We start from the raw sequence: 16,934 nt of genomic DNA, 5'->3' as shown, positions 1-16,934 counted from the left end.
TGAGGAAGTGGCGAGGTGACGGTGTAGAAATGGCATGTTTCCCAGGGATGCTTAATTAATGCGGCTGGTTCAGGACGATATGGCGTGAGAAGCCACCATTACGGCCCACCAGTGAAATGTCATTTTCGCCACCCACTACCACACTTAGTGCCTTCTGGACACCAGGGTCCAGATACTTACTGGGGTGGGATTTCCAAGGTGGAGTGTGGGGGACGAGAGAACTTGTTTTGATCCCCTGAACTTTGTGCAGTTTTAATTCTATGGCACGCATGTTTTGTTTTTATTTTAAAAGCAGATTCTCTCCCCGGGACACCAGCCTGGTTGACAGACTTGGCTCCCCATCAGGTAGGAATGTTTCAGGAGAGGTCGCAGCTCAAGACAGGGCTGGAATTTTATGGCCTTGTCGCTGCGGAGACGGGACCATAAAATGCGGCAAGCCATTCTAAACTCAATTGACTCTAGCCGGAAAGTAAAATTCCACCTTCGGTAGGTTTCTTTCTGTGCCTGGGATAAAGATCATTGTTGGGGGGTGAGTTGGGGGCTGGAGGGGAGGGGCGGTTGAGGGGCGTGCGAAGGGGTGGAGATTGCGATTGCAGAGATTCATAAACAGATCAAAGGGAGCGATGTTGAGTTGGGGAAGAGTTGATGATTACTGAGAATGGCGGATCCGACTGCTGGGGAGGTTTACAGCTTTGTTTGGTGGACTGAAGGGAAGCGGGTTTGGTTGGTGTTTGAGATTTTTTAACATTTTAACTTCTCATCCTGACCCAAACCCACCCATTTTGGGAGTGTTAAAATCCTGGAATTCCCTTCCTGTGGGGGAACTAACACCATACAGACTGTAGTGGATCAAGAAGACGATCAGTACCTTCAAGGGGAGAAAAAAACAAACTTGCATTTATATGGGACCTTTCACAATCTCAAGACATTTCAAAGCGCCTTACAGCCAATGAAGCACTTTTGATGTATAGTCACTGTTGTAATGTAGGAAATATAACTGCCCATCTATTCACAACAAGCTCCACAAAACAGTAACGTGATAACAAACAGATCATCTGTTCAAGCGGTGTCGATTGAGGAACATACTTTTGACCAGGACCACAGTTACCAAATTTTGGAATTCTTTCCCCATGTTGGGGTACACAGTCTGCATTCAAGGCCTCCCACCTCTGACAAATGGCCATTTTCACATGTGAATTTGCCTCTGAGTTTCCAATGGACAACTGTTCATGAACGTTGCACACTACTCCAGACTTTCCTATTCAGGCTATTGTTGCAATGGTGTGAAATTCCTCAATTTAAGACAGCTTTAGTTACTGCAGAAAGCATCCCACGTATCCCCCTATCTTTTATCACACAAGAGCTGTGTTAGAGTTTAGAAAACAGCATGTCAAGTGAAAGTCATTTTAGAGTTCAGTGTTAAATGCTTTGTTGCAATAGCTAGTAAAGAAAATGTCACAATTATACACATTAGTTATGTGTGAACAGCAGCTGGGTTATAACGAATGGAGCTTTATTAACAGTTGCAATAAATATGTCAAGGATTAATGAGAAGTTCTGTGTATATATTACACACACAGCCACATGTGCATGCAGCTTTTTCATTGGGACAAATGCTTTAACCTGGATTAAAATGAAATTTTCTGTAGATCGCTGATATTGACAACTAGTGTTTTTCAGATGAACTCTGGAGTTTGCACCAAAAGAAATGGGGAAGAATTTTCCCCTGGGAGCAGGAAACAGTGGTCAGTGCAGACCTGGCAGTAAAAACAGGTCTCAATTTTCACAAGGGCAGTCAGTTAATGGCCAGAGGGCGTGCATCATGCCAAGCTGCAATACTGATCTCAATCAATTTGGTCGATTTTGATCTGACAAGAGAACTGCCAAATTGCTGTCAAAAACCAAACTGGTTCAGTAATGTTTTTCCTCTAGCCCACATTATGTAGGTGCCCTCTGAAGTGTCCCAGTGATCAGAAAAACCACCTCCTACCATCTCTGGGCAACTAAGAATGGGGAATGAATGTGGTCTTGGTGGTGCTGTCCACACACGGAGAGCAATTTTTTGTTAAATGCAGGGGATGTATGCAAAAGACGGAATTACAGTGACTATTTCACAAATATTTTTTTCAAGAATGCGAAATGATTATATAATTGACACTGATACATTGTGAGTTCTGTAACATATTAACAACATTCCAAGGGTGAGCTGAGGCAAGAGTGACTGCCCTTGATCTTAGCTGATGTTACTACTGGACAAGTCAGATCCCTGGATAAAACCTGGCTTGATAAATATTATAACTTTTATTTTATGTTTAGAAATGTGGAGGACAGCAAGTGAAGAGTCACAGGAGTCTGCCATGAGCTTTTAACAAAAGAATAGAAGATTTATTAAACAAGAAAAAGATTAACCATATTACACAATTGCTTCATCCACAACCATACCTTTACAGATATATACAGATTCAAAAGGATAACACAAGTTACAAAATCTATCTTATACTCTAATGTTCACAGTAAGTACACAGTCTATGTAACCCAATAGGGGACCTGTGGTCATACACACCACACTCCAAGATCAAGTGACAGATGTCACCCAAAGCAGATGCTATGGATCTTTCATCAACTCCCCGGATGCTCGTCACACTGTAAGCCAACGGGTCTCATGGAAACTCTGGGACCTGTAAAATGACACGCGGTGACATAAGGGGGGAACTCCCAACGCCACCGCGTCCCCATTTAAATTTTCAGGAAGACGGGAGCGCAGCAAAATCAGCTGCGTGCCCACCAAACTATCAATGGCCAATTGAGGCCATTGACAGGGTCAATTAAGTAATTAAAGGTTGGTGGGCAGGCCAGGAGCCTTGGCAGGAATGAGAAAAAACATGAAACCTCATCTACGGGCAGGATGAGGTTTCGTGTAGGTTTTAAAAAATTTAAATAAAGGTTTTGTGAAAATTATGGACATGTCCCAACACATGTGATAATGAGGGGACATAAGGGAAATTTTATTTTTCTATTTTTGTCTTTTTCACATTTAGAGCCAGTCTCCCTGAGGCAGCACTTAGCCTCAGGGAGATGAGTGCGCTCTTTCATGCGCATGCCTGAAAGAGCGCACTCTCAATTTTGGGAATTGGGAATCCTTCCCTCCACCACCAACCCCCCTCCCCCCCCCCGCCCGCACAGGGAGCGCATAGTGCTTCCGTGCGGATGTCATGCTGGGCGGGCCTTAATTGGCCCGCCCATGTAAAATGGCGGCGCACCTCCGATCGGGGGTGCCGATCGGAAGCACGCCCGAACCCGCCCGCCCATCAACCTCCCAACCCAACGGTAGGAAAATTCAGCCCTCTGGAAACCCTCATGTGAAAGACAATCTTCACTCTCAAAGAACTTGCCTTGGAATCTTCTCCCAAATGACAGTTTCTCTCAGACGTCTTCAACAAGGATCCACTTCCAGGGTTTTAATCTCTCTTTCCGATGTTCCTCTCTCCTGGATCGCCACGTGCATTCAAGCTTCACCTTCTACACTCACTCTCAGGTCCTCAGCTGTGCCAACAGAACACCACTGCTTCACAGGTTCATTGTAAGGAGTCACCAACATTTGACAGTCTCCTCAGATCTTCTGGCTTCTCATAAGCCCACCTTGTTCCAAGTCTACTCCCTGCAGCTCTGTCTTTTAACTTGAAGCCTTTTCCTCTGCTCCTCACTCTTAGCTTCACTTAACAGGACATTTCTCAGATCCTGTTCTTTTCCTTTAACAAGAAGTTCTTCTTGGCCCACCACCATCAGCCCTTCCATCCCCCCCAACCCTTTTCTGTCCCACTGCCTGGTTTTGGGATCTTGCTTCTTTGTCCTGAGATCTTTCTGTCTTCACCCAAGGGCGTCCACAAACCAACTGAACTAAAACTGCTTTCTGTTTCTCTCTGTCTCTCTGCGGGTCTCTCTCCCTGAACCCCTGTTGCTAGGCAACAGCATAGTTTTTTTTAACTACCTTGTGTTTGTTTTAACACCATTTGGTAACACAGTTCTTCACTTCAAGAGTCATAAAACCTCATTTAAAATGCAGATATACAAACAGGGCCTCAGACTTGCCAGCTCCATCTCACAGAGAAAAACTGTAAATGAAACCAGACCCAGGATTCACCTTGCTCAACACACAAATAAAAAATATAAATTAAACTTAAAGCTATATCTTGTTCCTAACTTCCACAAATACAAATATAAATTACTTAAAACTATTGCTAGTTCCTAACTACTGAGTGTGGCATCAAATTGAAGTCAATAGAAATCAGGAGGGAACTCTGACTTGTTGAGTCACACCTAGCACAAGGTAAGATGGCTGTGGTTGTTGAGGCCAATCATATTCGCCCCAGGGCATTGCTGCAGGAGTTCCTTAAGGGCAGTATCCTAGGGCCAACTACATTTATCTACTTATCAATCACCTTGCGTTCATCATAAGGCCAGAAGTGGGGACCTTCTCTGATGATTACATAATGTTTAGTACCATTTTCAACCCCTAAGATACCGAAACAGTTCATGCACGCATGCAGCAAGACCTGAACAATATTCAGGCTTAGGCTGATAAGTGGTAAGTAATAATTGCGCCACACAAGTTCCAGACAATGGAAATCTCGAACAAGAATTTAATTATCACCCTTTGGCGTTCAATGGGATTACCATCGTCGAATCCCTCATCATTGGCATCCTCAGGGTTACCTTTGACAAGAAACTTGACTGAAGCAGTCATATAAAAACTGTAGCTTCAAGAGCAAGGCAGAGGCTGGGAATTCTGTGGCGAGTAACTAGCCTCTTGACTCCCCAAAGCCTGTTCACCATCTACAAGGCACAAGTCAGGAGTGTGATGGAATACTCCCCACTTGCCTGAATGAGTGCAGCTCCAACAACACTCAAGGTGATCAACACCATCCAGAACAAAGCAGCCACCTGATCGGCACTTCATCGACCACCTTATGTATTCGCTCCATTCTGGCTGGGGCAGAGTCAGGATCTGCTTCCTTGCCCTACCCGTAGTGGAGGTCATGGTGGGTTGAACCTGCCTTTGGACTGAAGTTGATCATGGAACTCTCTCAAACACCAATCAGAGCAACTAATTTGTCACTGCTCCACTGCAGGTAGTTTTCTATGTTCTAAAGGAAATGGATGGAAACTCACGTGCAATGTTCTTGCATTTCCAATACCCACCGGCAGATGCACAAAGTTGGAAAATTACCACAGCTATGTCAACTTCTTGTGGATCTGAATTAATTCAGAGTGATAGATTTAGGGCCAGATTTATAGAGAGATTTAAGCTCAGCCATTGAAATGATTTCAGCTTTACTGTGAACGAAAAGAAATGACACGCAAGCAGCCAATCACTCCTACCTTAATTTTGTGTTGTGTGGCCACTGCTACAGGATTTGTCAGGTCATTTTAGTGGTGGTTTAGGGTTTATTAAAAATATAATTGAAGTCACATTGAAAACAGAGCCCCTGTACTGACCTAGAGAAGCCAAATGTTTCTTTGCCAACAGTTCCTCTCCCAAAGTTTTTTTGCAATTTCAAAAGAATCACAGTGCATGTTAGTTTACTCATAACCTTAAAAGGGAAAGCATATACGACTGGATTGTTTTATAATCTTAAAATATAATAAACTAGGGATATCCAAGAGTTCATCAATGTATCTTAGTCATCCCTGAAGATCATGTTTTTATGCTTCAAAACTGCTGGTTAGACATAGCCTGGGAGCAGATCTTGATATGCTGTGACACCATGAACTGGGAGTACTGCCTAATCTCTCCTTTCTGGCTCATCAGCCAATTCCGATGTCCTTTCCTGAGATGCCTTGGGATTTTTTAAAAAACACATTTAAAGCAGGGTATAAATGGAAATTGTTGCCCATAGCAATCTCTTTCATTTATGACATCACTTCAGAGACATGTCTACTCTCAGCCCCCTGACAGTTTTAAAGCACCTCAGGGAGCACAATAGAGGGAAAGTGACAAAACAACAATTGCCGCAACTCCAATAAAACTCCTGTGACATTGCTCACAGACAAAATGAAAATTATAGAATTTGCCTCCCTCTTCCTTAACTGTCCTGCTATTTCCAACTCACTTCAATCTTTCCAGCTCCGTCTTCTAACTCTCTCTATGTTGTTCCTACGCCACTGTTGCAGCTTTCCTTGATCATGTTGTTGTTTAGTGGTTCCATTGGGCATGCAGTTGTGCCAAAGAGAATGGTAGGGTCTACACAGAGTTTGATTATTTTTAAACCAATGTTACGGGGTGACTTTCTCTTAATACAACTTGTTTGTCCAATGTGGAAAATCCAGAGAACAGCAGGAACGCTGCTTTCCTGAGATTTGTGTGTGCTTTGGCCGCTGAATTTACGATGGACAAGTGGGAAAATCCCTATAGAAATTCAACCTCCTTTGGTCTTTTCAACATGGGCACTGCATGGAGGCTAAAACTAATGAAAGGAAAATTAAGTTGGGCTCAGTTATGGGCTGGGAATCGTGCCTGCCTAATCTCCTGTTTGAATTCTACTCAGGCAATGCTTTACCAATGGTCAGTACCCCAGCAAGCATTGTGACTTGTTAGTGCCCATGACTCACAATAGCCTCAATGATAAAAGACTTGCGTAAAAGAATTGCATAAAACATGATAGCGTATTGGTGCTTACAAAATGATTTTTGTAAGGATTCCAAGATGGTAAAACAGCAGGAAAATACTGTACATGTCATGAAAAGGCTGCATGAAATAAAGTAGTTCAAATTTTCAAAATAAAAATCAGACAAGAATGAACGCTGCCGCTTGTAGGCCTGTTTCTCTTGGCAAGAGGGAGCAGCAATTTTGCTGAAATAGCTGCAATCCAGCCTGGTGCTCTTCAGCAATTACATTATGTTGTACACTGTCCAGAAAATAATCCTGATGATATATGGCCTTTAAATCATCCAAAACTAAATTAAATGTCAACAATAGAAGGTCTGCCTCTTGTGACTGGCAGAAAGCAAGGCGAGGGGTTGTTTCACTTAATCAGAATTATCATCAATCCTGAGTTGATTGTAAATGGTCCTTTAATTCCGAAGTAAATAATTATAATTTACATCCAACTGCATCTGATCAGCAAATAACTATTATGTCTTTCAGCCAATGAACAGAAATTCACAAATGGAAAAAACCAAACAGCCACTAGGAGCAGAAATAGAATACTTACCAAAATAAAATCGATGACTCAACTGCAACACAACCACGACACGGCTTAACTTTAACTCAACTATGAATCATGTATGAATATATTGCCGTTCCTTCACTGACACTGGATCAAAATCCTGGAACTCCCTCCATAACAGCACTGTGAGTGTACCTACACCACATAGACTGCAGTGGTTCTAGAAGGCAGCTCACCACCACCTTCTCAAGGGCAATTAGGGATGGGCAATATAAATGTTGGCCGAGCCCATGTCCCATGAACAAAAAATAAATAAATCTTAAAATGAAAACCAAAACCAATGGACATCAAGGAAATTTGGGACTTGTTTGTTTTCTTTTCAGGTAATTGCTTAACTCTAATAACAAATCCAAAGCAGTTAATAAAAATATTCAAGAAGGATATTAACCTAAAAGGTGTGCAAAAACAGGGCAGGCAGGAATAGAGAGTGAATACACTGAGCCAATCAGAATTTCTACCTGCTGTTTTAGAGCAGTTGCATACAGCTGCCCCAAATTTCCATGAGCTTTCTCAAGTACTCTCATGATCGGATCAGGTGAGAAATCAGTGGGATTCAGACACACCAAATTCCCACATTCACTGCCAGTTTCTGCGCGGCCCTGTTTGGGACAGGTCATCTGCTCGCCCCAAACGAGGGTCATACATGTCAGGAGAGGTGTGCCCAGGTGAAGGTCACCAAGTTAGCAAGAAATTTCCATCCTTGACTCTGGGCTGGGATACTCTAGGGTTAGGAGTGGTGAGTGGTTAAGCAGGGCTATGTCTCCCATCCGACATAGATCATCCTCTGAGTTTAGAAAATCCGACATAGTCAATGGTGGACGTTCCCAATAATAATTATTATAACTAAAATCCAGGTCACTTCATGAGGTCCCCAAGCAAAATCCCAATTCGTAGACTAACCATTGCACCTTTGAAGCTAAATGCTGTCTGTTATTCCACCATATTACAGAGATTACTCATTTAATAGCACCAGAGATGTGTCAATCTGTTACTAGCAGCTGCTCAGAGGAAGCTTTTTTTTTAAAAAAGAAATTGAATTGATATCCAAAAAACTTGTATGCAGTAACAAATGCTTCTCCTATCAGAAAATTGGGATACATCTTTGAAGCTCTAGATATTTTTGATGATCACCAGCAATATTGGCCTATCATAAAATATCGCAACCAGGTTGTACCATGATCTGGGGGGTACATCACTGTGACAATGTGTGCAGAAAACAGGTGAAAGAAACAGAAATATTCTATCCATCAACTTGGAGGTCAATCACTTTGCTGATTAACTTAGTGATCTATCACCTAGGGCAAAAGGTAGGAGACATCTCCCAGTTACTCTGTCAATCTCTGTGACATTACTTTGGTTATGGGCTGTTCTGGTTCACAGCTAGGAATCTGTAACAGGCTTTGCAAGGGAATTTCACAATACATGAGATAGGAAAAGTAGCTAAGATGTAAAGTCAGAAATGGCTTCCCTTTCTTTGAACAGCGCGTTCAATTTTCAGAATGTTTAAAACAATGCAAGGAAACTGATTTGCTCGTTACCAAAGTTGCAAATTTAATCTATTGACAAAATGATAAGTGATAACAAATGCCAGGAAAAAATATGATGATTTTTTTGGCAATACACTTCACAATTTGCCAAGATCCCAAGTGTGCTTAATGTGCTGTTATTTAGAAGCAAGGAGCTGCAAAGAATTCTTAAAGAGGAAGTCCCGCTATCCATTTAGTGATGATAAAACTGGTTTACATTGTGGCACAACACCTTAGATATATGGAAGAGTAGTGAACAAAGGTTCCATCATGCCAATTAATTTTCAATTTTAGACTCTCCGTTATGGGAGAGCACCAAGTATTGTAAAGAGAATAAAATTAAAAAGGCAGTCAACCTCGGCTATTTTCACTGCTCAGAATAACGTGGCAAAAACCTGAGATCACAAGCTGTACACGAACCAGAGTAACAACAGTAAGTTGAATAGTTAGGTCAAGTGGACAGACAATTAATCGGCTCCTCAGATAGTCAGCTGGTCAAAGACACCATCCAGTGTTCTAATAAGCTATTCTGACCACAGGATGCACATTTGATTTGCAGTTAAGTTAGTTTATTTTTTCACTCATAAGATTTGAGTATCATAGGCATGGGCAGCACTTATTGCCCATCCCTAAATGCCCTTGGGAAGGTGGTGATGAGTTGCCTTCTTGAACCGCTGCAGTTCATGTGGTGTAGGTAAACCCAAAGTGGGAGGGAGTTCCAAGATTTTGACCGAGTAGTGATGAAGGAACAGAGATAAAGTTTCAAGTCAGGATGGTTTGGAGGGGAACTGGAGAGTGATGGTGTTCCCATGCATCTGCTGCCCTTGTCCTTCTAAGTGGTAGAGGTCTTGGGTTTGAAAGATATTATTGAAGGAGCCTTGGTGAGTTGCTGCAGTGCAGCTTGCAGATGATGCACACTGCTGCGCCAGTGCTGCAGGGACTGAATGTTTCTGTTGGTGGATGGGGTGCTGATGAAGCAGGCTGCTTTGTCCTGGATGATGTCTAGCTTCTTAAGAGTTGCTGGAGCTGCACTCATCCAGGAAGTGGAGAGTATTCCATCACACTGACTTGTACATTATAGATGGTGGACAGACTTGAGAGTCAGGTGGTGAGTTACTCTCCACAGAGTTCCCAGCCTCTAACCTGCTCTTGTAGCCACAGTATTTAAATGGCTAGTCCAGTTCAGTTTCTGGTCAACAGGTTGTTGATAGTGGGGATTCAGTAATGGTAATGCCATTGAATGTCAAGGGATAATGGTTAGATTCTGTGTTGGGCAGAATTTTGCAGCCTGCTAGTGCAAGTTTACACACGGGTTGGTCCTGTAAAATTCTTTGGGTGTGTTTTCTATTGCCTACCCACCCCTGCCCCCAACTGGCCACTATTTAACAGGCAGCAGGCAAGGCCTCAGGTGGCCTGGCCACCCTCGTGGCAATTGTGGCTCTTGAGTGGCCAGGGCCTCTTCCCGCCCTCCACAATTTTATGGCAATGGGTGGGAAGCCAGCAGGCAAGCCTACTGGGTATCAGGTAGAAAAGGGATGAAAGTGCCTCCTTCACAGGCCTCATTTTCCAATTGAAGGCCATCCTTCAAGGTCTGCCATTCAGGTGTCCCTTCACCCCCATGGCCTGTGCACCCCTCCCAGCTGAGAATCCCCCGAACTCACTTGTCATCTGGCTCTTGGCTCTTCTTCATCAGAGATTGAATACAGTCCCAGCACTGGCCACCACTCCCCGTGGTGCTGCTGAAACAAGAGATCTGCTAGCCAATCTGTTTGTCTGGCAGCTCTTGGAGGCAGGGCTTCCTTCCCAGATGGGACGAAAGTCTGGTCCCTAGCCAATTAATGCTCCTCCACAGAGCGGGGACAAGTTTCACGGCAATTTTTTCAGTGGTGGGTCAGGAAACCCAATCACCTGTGAAATCCTGGCTCTTGTTGGAAATGGCCTTTGCTTGGCACGTGTGTGATGTTTCTTGCCATTTGTTAGCCCAAGCCTGAATGTTGTCTAGGTCTTGCTACAGACTGTTACAGTAACTGAGGAGTTAGTTGAGCACAGTTGAGACAGGAATTGGCATCAGTGCCCCTAGCTCAGGAAAGGAAAATAAGTCAGAACTCCAGAAACATTTGCTGGATAGTGATGTGCAAATGTCAACCGAAAACAGGAATTGGGTATGGACATATCGATCACTCATCAGGTTCAGGAGAATGTGACCATTCCAACAATTGGTGGCACTTCCATGGATGAAGGGGAAACAAATATGCAGGTCAGAGGATACTCAAATAAGTGTGGATTATACTCAAGAGTTAATATTACATTTTTGCTTTCCAGACTTGCAGCCTCAAAGTGATGATGCGCCCACCCCACCTCGATTCGCTGCTCATTGTAAATAGACAAAATCCTATCAGGTACTCCCAACATCCAAAGGCTCCATTGTAGAAGCTCAAATTTGCAGAATTAACTTTGAGGCTAACCTCAAAAAGGGCAGATAACAGGCTGCACTCACTTTAGCTGGAGCAAAGTGGTTGACTATTAAATGTCCCCTGGAATTATCTAGCAAGCCACTCAGTTGTATCAATCCGTGACAGAAAATTTGATAAGGAATGAAACTGGATAGACCACTTGGCATCGACCTAAGCACCGGAAACGACAGTGGCAAACTCAGCCTTGTCGGCCCTGCAAATCCTCCTTACTAACACCTGGGGGCTTGTGCTAAAATTGGGAGAACTGTCTCACAAACTAGTCAAGCAACAGCACGACATAGTCATCCTCATGGAAACATACCTTACAGATCATGTCCTAGACACCACCATCACCATCCCTGGCTATGTTCTGACCAACCGGCAGGTCAGATCCAGCCGAGGTGGTAGCACAGTGGTACACAGTAAGGAGGGAGTTGCCCTGGAAGGCCTCAACATCAACTCTGAAACCCATAAAGTCTCCTGGCATCAGTTCAAAGATAGGTAAAGAAATCTCCTGCTGATTACCACATACCATCCCCCGCTCAGTTGATTAATCAATACTCCTCCATGTTGAACACCATTTGGAGGAAGCGCTGAGCATGGCAAAGGTGCAGAATGTACCCTGGGTGGGGGATTTCAATGTCCATCATCAAGTCTGACTTGGTAGCACCACTATAGACTGAGCTGGCCGAGTCCTAATGGACATAGCGGCTAGATTGAGGAACCAACAAGAGGGAAAAACCATACTTGACCTCATCATCACCAATCTGCCTGCTGCAGATACATTTGTCCATGGCAGTATCGGTCGGAGCAACCACTGAACAGTCCTTGTGGAGACGAAGACAAGTCTTCATTTTGATGATACTCTCCATTGTGTTCTGTAGTACTACCACTGTGCTAAATGAGATAGATTTCAAACAGATGTAGCAACTCAAGACTGGGCAACACGAGGCGCTGCGGGCCACCCACAGCAGCAGAATTGTACTCAAACACAATCTGTAACCTCATGGCCCGGCATATCCCCCACACTACCATTACCATCAAGCCAGGGGATCAAGCCTGGTTCAATGAAGTGTGCAGAACGGTATGCCAGGAGGGGCACTAGGCATACCTGAAAATTAGGTGTCAACCTGGTGAAGCTACAACACAGGACTACTTGCATGCCAAACAGCATAAGCAATAAGCTGTTATGACCAGTCCCTGGGCAAGGTCCCCCAATTTGTTATGATCCCGAACGAGATATCCCAAATTGTTAACTTCCCGAATGGGACCCCAATTTGTTGTGCTCCCAGGGAGGAGGGCTGAATGGCTCCCCTTCTTTATTGAACCCCCTTGGTTGGTCGCAACAAGGTTAATTTAAAAGGAATCCCTTCTCCCTGTGGATACCTTTTCCCAGTCCAAATGTATTTATGTTTTAGACGGAGCCAATTTAACCAGGCTTTCTTGAGTCAAAGAAAAAGTAAGTTTATTAGTTGCTAGGAACCTGAGAAAAAAAATCTTAAAAATGCAACATATATAAATGCAGATCAGAAATGAGAAGTTGAGTCAAAAAATAAAAGTTAAATCAAGACAACTCAGTCTTCAGCTCATCCTTGAGGTGTAGATGACGAAATATTGCGGCCCATTAAGTTGGGTGATTCCAGTAGAATTGATTTGGGCAGTTGAGCAGTTGGTTTGGAGGCACTTGGTTCTGCTGTCCTATTTCCTTTGTTGATTGTAACTTTGCTGATTTGCCTTCAGCAACAAAGAGGAGAGAGCCTTTGCCTATAAGCTGCAAAAGGATGCATAGTCGAACTTCTTCTGCTTTGACTCTCACTAGCACAAACTAGCACACCAGAACAAAAACACACAGGTCAGGTCTGCAGCTGGCTTTTTAACCCCTTTCCTTGCGTATTCCTGGAAGGGGAAAAAAAACGAAACAGGCCTTTTGCCCAGAGTCTGTTTTCTTGCAACTCAGATCATTTCCATAATCTGAGGTATAAAACTACAGGAAATGGTTTCTGCTGAGATTTGGTACTCAGTCTCCATTGTCTCTGTAACCACAGGATATTAAAGTTCAGCCTTTTGCATTTCATCTCTTCTAAGTGTCTCTGTTTGAAGTAGGCTGTGACACTTTTTAAGTGCAACATTTCATGTTCCCTCTGGACTGGCCTGTCAAGTACAATCCACATAGGAATTTTCCAGAAAGTGGTCACTTTACATTCTCAGCCATATTTTGCTAGTGTCGCTGCTTGTATGTCTTTTCTTAAAAAAAACACATTTCTTCCTTAAAAAGTTCAATACGCCATGAGTAACTTGGGGCTCTAATCCACTGTTGTGAAAAAGTGACAAACAGAACTAAGCAATTCCATAACCAACAGATCAGATCTAAGCTCTGCAGTCCTGCCACATCCAGTTGTGAATGGTGATGGACAATTAAACAACTCCACAAACACCCCCATCCTCAATATTAGAGGAGCCCAGCACATCAGTTCAAAAGGTAAGGCTGAAGCATTTGCAACAATCTTCAGCCAAAAGTGCTGAATGGACGATCCATCTGGGCCTCCTCCGGAGGTCCTCAGCATCACAGATGCCAGTCATCAGCCAATTCGATTCATTCCACGTGATATCAAGAAACGGCTGAAGACACTCTGTTCTTATTCTTGGTTTTGCTGTGAAGGCTAAGAGCCCTGACAATATTCCTGCAAAAGTACTGAAGATGTGTTCCAGAACTTGCTGCGCCCCTAACCAAGCTGTTCCAGTACAGCTACAACACTGGAATCTACCTGTCATGTGGAAAATTGCCCAGGTATGTCCTGTACACAAAAAGCACGACAAATCCAATCCGGCCAATTACTGCCCCATCAGTCTGCTCTTGATCATCAGTAAAATGTTAGAAGGGGTCATCAACAGTGCTATCAAGTGGCACTCGCTTAGCAACAACCTGCTCACTTTGGGTTCCGTCAAGGCCACTCAGCTCCTGACCTCATTACAGCCTTGGTTCAAACATGGACGAAAGAGCTGAACTCCAGAGGTAAGGTGAGAGTGGCTGCCCTTGACATCAAGGAAGCATTTGACCGAGTGTAGCATCAAGGAGCCCTAGCAAAACTGGAGTCAATGGGAATCAGGGGGAAAACTCTCCACTGATTGGAGTCATACCTAGCACAAAGGAAGGTGTTGTGATTGAAGGCCAGTCATCTCAGCTGACATCACTGCAGGAGTTCCTCAAGGTCGTGTCCTGGGCCCAACTATCTTCAGCTGCTTCATCAATGACCTTCCTACCATAAGGTCAGAAGTGGGGATGTTCGCTGATGATTTCGCAATGTTCAGCACCATTCACGACTCCTCAGATACTGAAGCAGTCCATGTCCAAATACAGCAAGACCTGGAAAATATCCATGGGCTGAAAGTGGCAAGTAACATTCGTGCCACACAAATGGCAGGCAATGACCATCTCCAACAAGAGAGAATCCAACCATCGCCCCTTGATGTTCAATGGCATTACCATCATTGAATCCCCCACTATCAACATCCTGGGATTACTATTGACCAGAAACTGAACTGGACTAGCCATGTAAACACTGCACCTACAAGAGCAGGTCAGAGGCTAGGAATCTTGTGATGAGTAACTCACCTCCTGGCTCCCCAAAGCCTGTCCACCTTCTACAAGGCACAAATCAGGAGTGTGATGGAATACTCTCCACCTGCCTGGATGAGTGCAGCTTCCACAACACTCAAGAAGCTTGACACTGTCCAGGACAAAACAGCCCACTTTATTGGCACCACATCCACAAACATTCACTTGCTCCATCACTGTCGCACAGTAGCAGCAGTGTGTACCATCTACATGATGCACTGCAGGAATTCACCAAGGCTCTTTCAACAGTGCCTTCCACAACCACTACCATCTAGAAGGACAAGGGCAGCTGATAGATGGGAACACCACCACCTGGAAGTTCTCCTCCAAGTCACTCACCATCCTGACCTAGAAATATATCACTGCTCCTTCACTGTCACTGGGTCAAAACCCTGGAACTCCCTTCCTAACAGCACTGTAGGTGTGCCTACACCACAGGGCCTGCAGCAGCTCATGAAGGCAGCTCACCACCACCTTCTCAATTGCAATTAGGGATGGACAATAAATGCTGGCCTAGCCAGTGATACACACAATCCATGAATGAATTTAAAAAATTGATGAATAAGTAGAGTATTCATTTAAATTTTAACTAAATCTAAAGCAAACTCTTACTGAGAAGCAAATCTGATTGGATGTGTCATCTGCACCATATGTGTAAATGTGCTCAAATATAACATTTCTAAGCCTAACATCAGTTCCGCAAGCCTTGCATAATTTGCTACTTTGTATAGAATTGTGTGAAATATTTGAAAAATCAGCAGAGAAACATGCTCCAGGGCTGAGCCTTTAAGACAGCAGAACATTATTTTCTTTTAAAATGCAACTCCTTAAAATTTAGTTTGATACACATTCTTTAGAGCAGTCCTTAGGAATAAGACAGTTGTAGATCCTCATCTTGGGGCGTTCTTGTAGCTATTTTCCATTTTTCAAATTAATTTTATATTTGGGCATTTATGGTATTCATTCAAGTAAATGTTGTTACTGTTAGGGAGCTAAACTCTGAAGAGCCAGCATCAATATTAGACAATAATCATGTACAGCGTGGACCTCCTTCCATTCTAACACAACAATCACATTAATGCATTATCAAAAAAGTCTATTTCTGCTTTTGATGGCTTAGGATACAAGTGTGGGAATTAGCAAAGTATCCTCCTCAAGGCAAAGATCAATTTTAAATTACTTCACTTCTGTGCACCTACAATCATAAATTTACCACAGCTGTAACAAAAACTTGACCAATTTCCCATGATACCAGCATAAGATCATGTAATTCATAAACAAAATAGTATAACCATTTATCCAGGGCTAAATAATTTTATTTCCTTAAAAAAAATTAAAACCATAAAGGTACTGACTAAAATGATTTTCTGCAAAAGAAGCTCAATTAATAGGCACAATTTAAAGGGTAAGTTTATCAGGGCATGTGGTCAAGAGTTTTGACTTTAGCATCTTCATGTAGAAGTTTTTACACTAGGAGCACACATCAAAATTCAGGCATTGTTGCTCAGTTTTTTCATCTACAAATTAGAAAGAATGGACAATCATGGATGGCACATTGCAAATTTCCAACAGGTACTCATGGCTTACAAAGTTCAACGCCCTGACAATGAAAATTAAGGCCAGTAGGGTGAATTATTTCTGTGGGTGCTAATATTGTTCAATTATACTTTGGGACCAGCAAACTTTCGAAACCACTTCAAAGTTGACAGCATTTAGAGTTTCAGCAGGAATGTGCCAAGCTAACAGTCTGCAGATGCAGAAGAGAAGAAAACAAGGATGCATACTTGAAGTGGAAGTATTTGCTGGACTATGGAGAAATAGCAGTGGAGTGGGACTAATTGGATAGTTCTTTCAAAGAGGCAAGATGGGCCAAATGGCTTCTTCCTGTGCTTTGTGCTTCTGTGTTAGAAGAAATAAATTAGCATAAATGTTGAGTTAAAAAAATCCCACCATTAATTTCTGCAGAGATGTTCCCTATCGACCACCACAAATTCAGCTATAGATTGGCAGAAACCCTGAAGAAACAGCAAAACCAAGAATAAGAACAGGAACTGAAGGAAAAGAGGGAAAAATGACAAGAAAGCAAGACAAATTTGACACCCCGGCCCTTGCC

The 16,934-nt window shown here is 43.2% G+C and overlaps 1 protein-coding gene across 2 annotated transcripts in view; it reads right to left on the bottom strand.

The window, feature by feature from the left end:
* sh3bgrl2 (SH3 domain binding glutamate-rich protein like 2) overlaps positions 1–16,934 on the bottom strand; it is an 89,344-nt gene that overhangs the window by 33,851 nt on the left and 38,559 nt on the right. The gene's annotated exons all lie outside the window — the stretch shown is intronic.

The sequence above is a fragment of the Carcharodon carcharias genome, chromosome 5, assembly GCF_017639515.1.
Source record: "Carcharodon carcharias isolate sCarCar2 chromosome 5, sCarCar2.pri, whole genome shotgun sequence".
In the NCBI taxonomy this organism is placed as follows: Eukaryota; Metazoa; Chordata; class Chondrichthyes; order Lamniformes; family Lamnidae; genus Carcharodon; species Carcharodon carcharias.
Note: the sequence above shows the minus strand (reverse complement) of the source record. Positions and strands in the feature narration are given on the sequence as shown.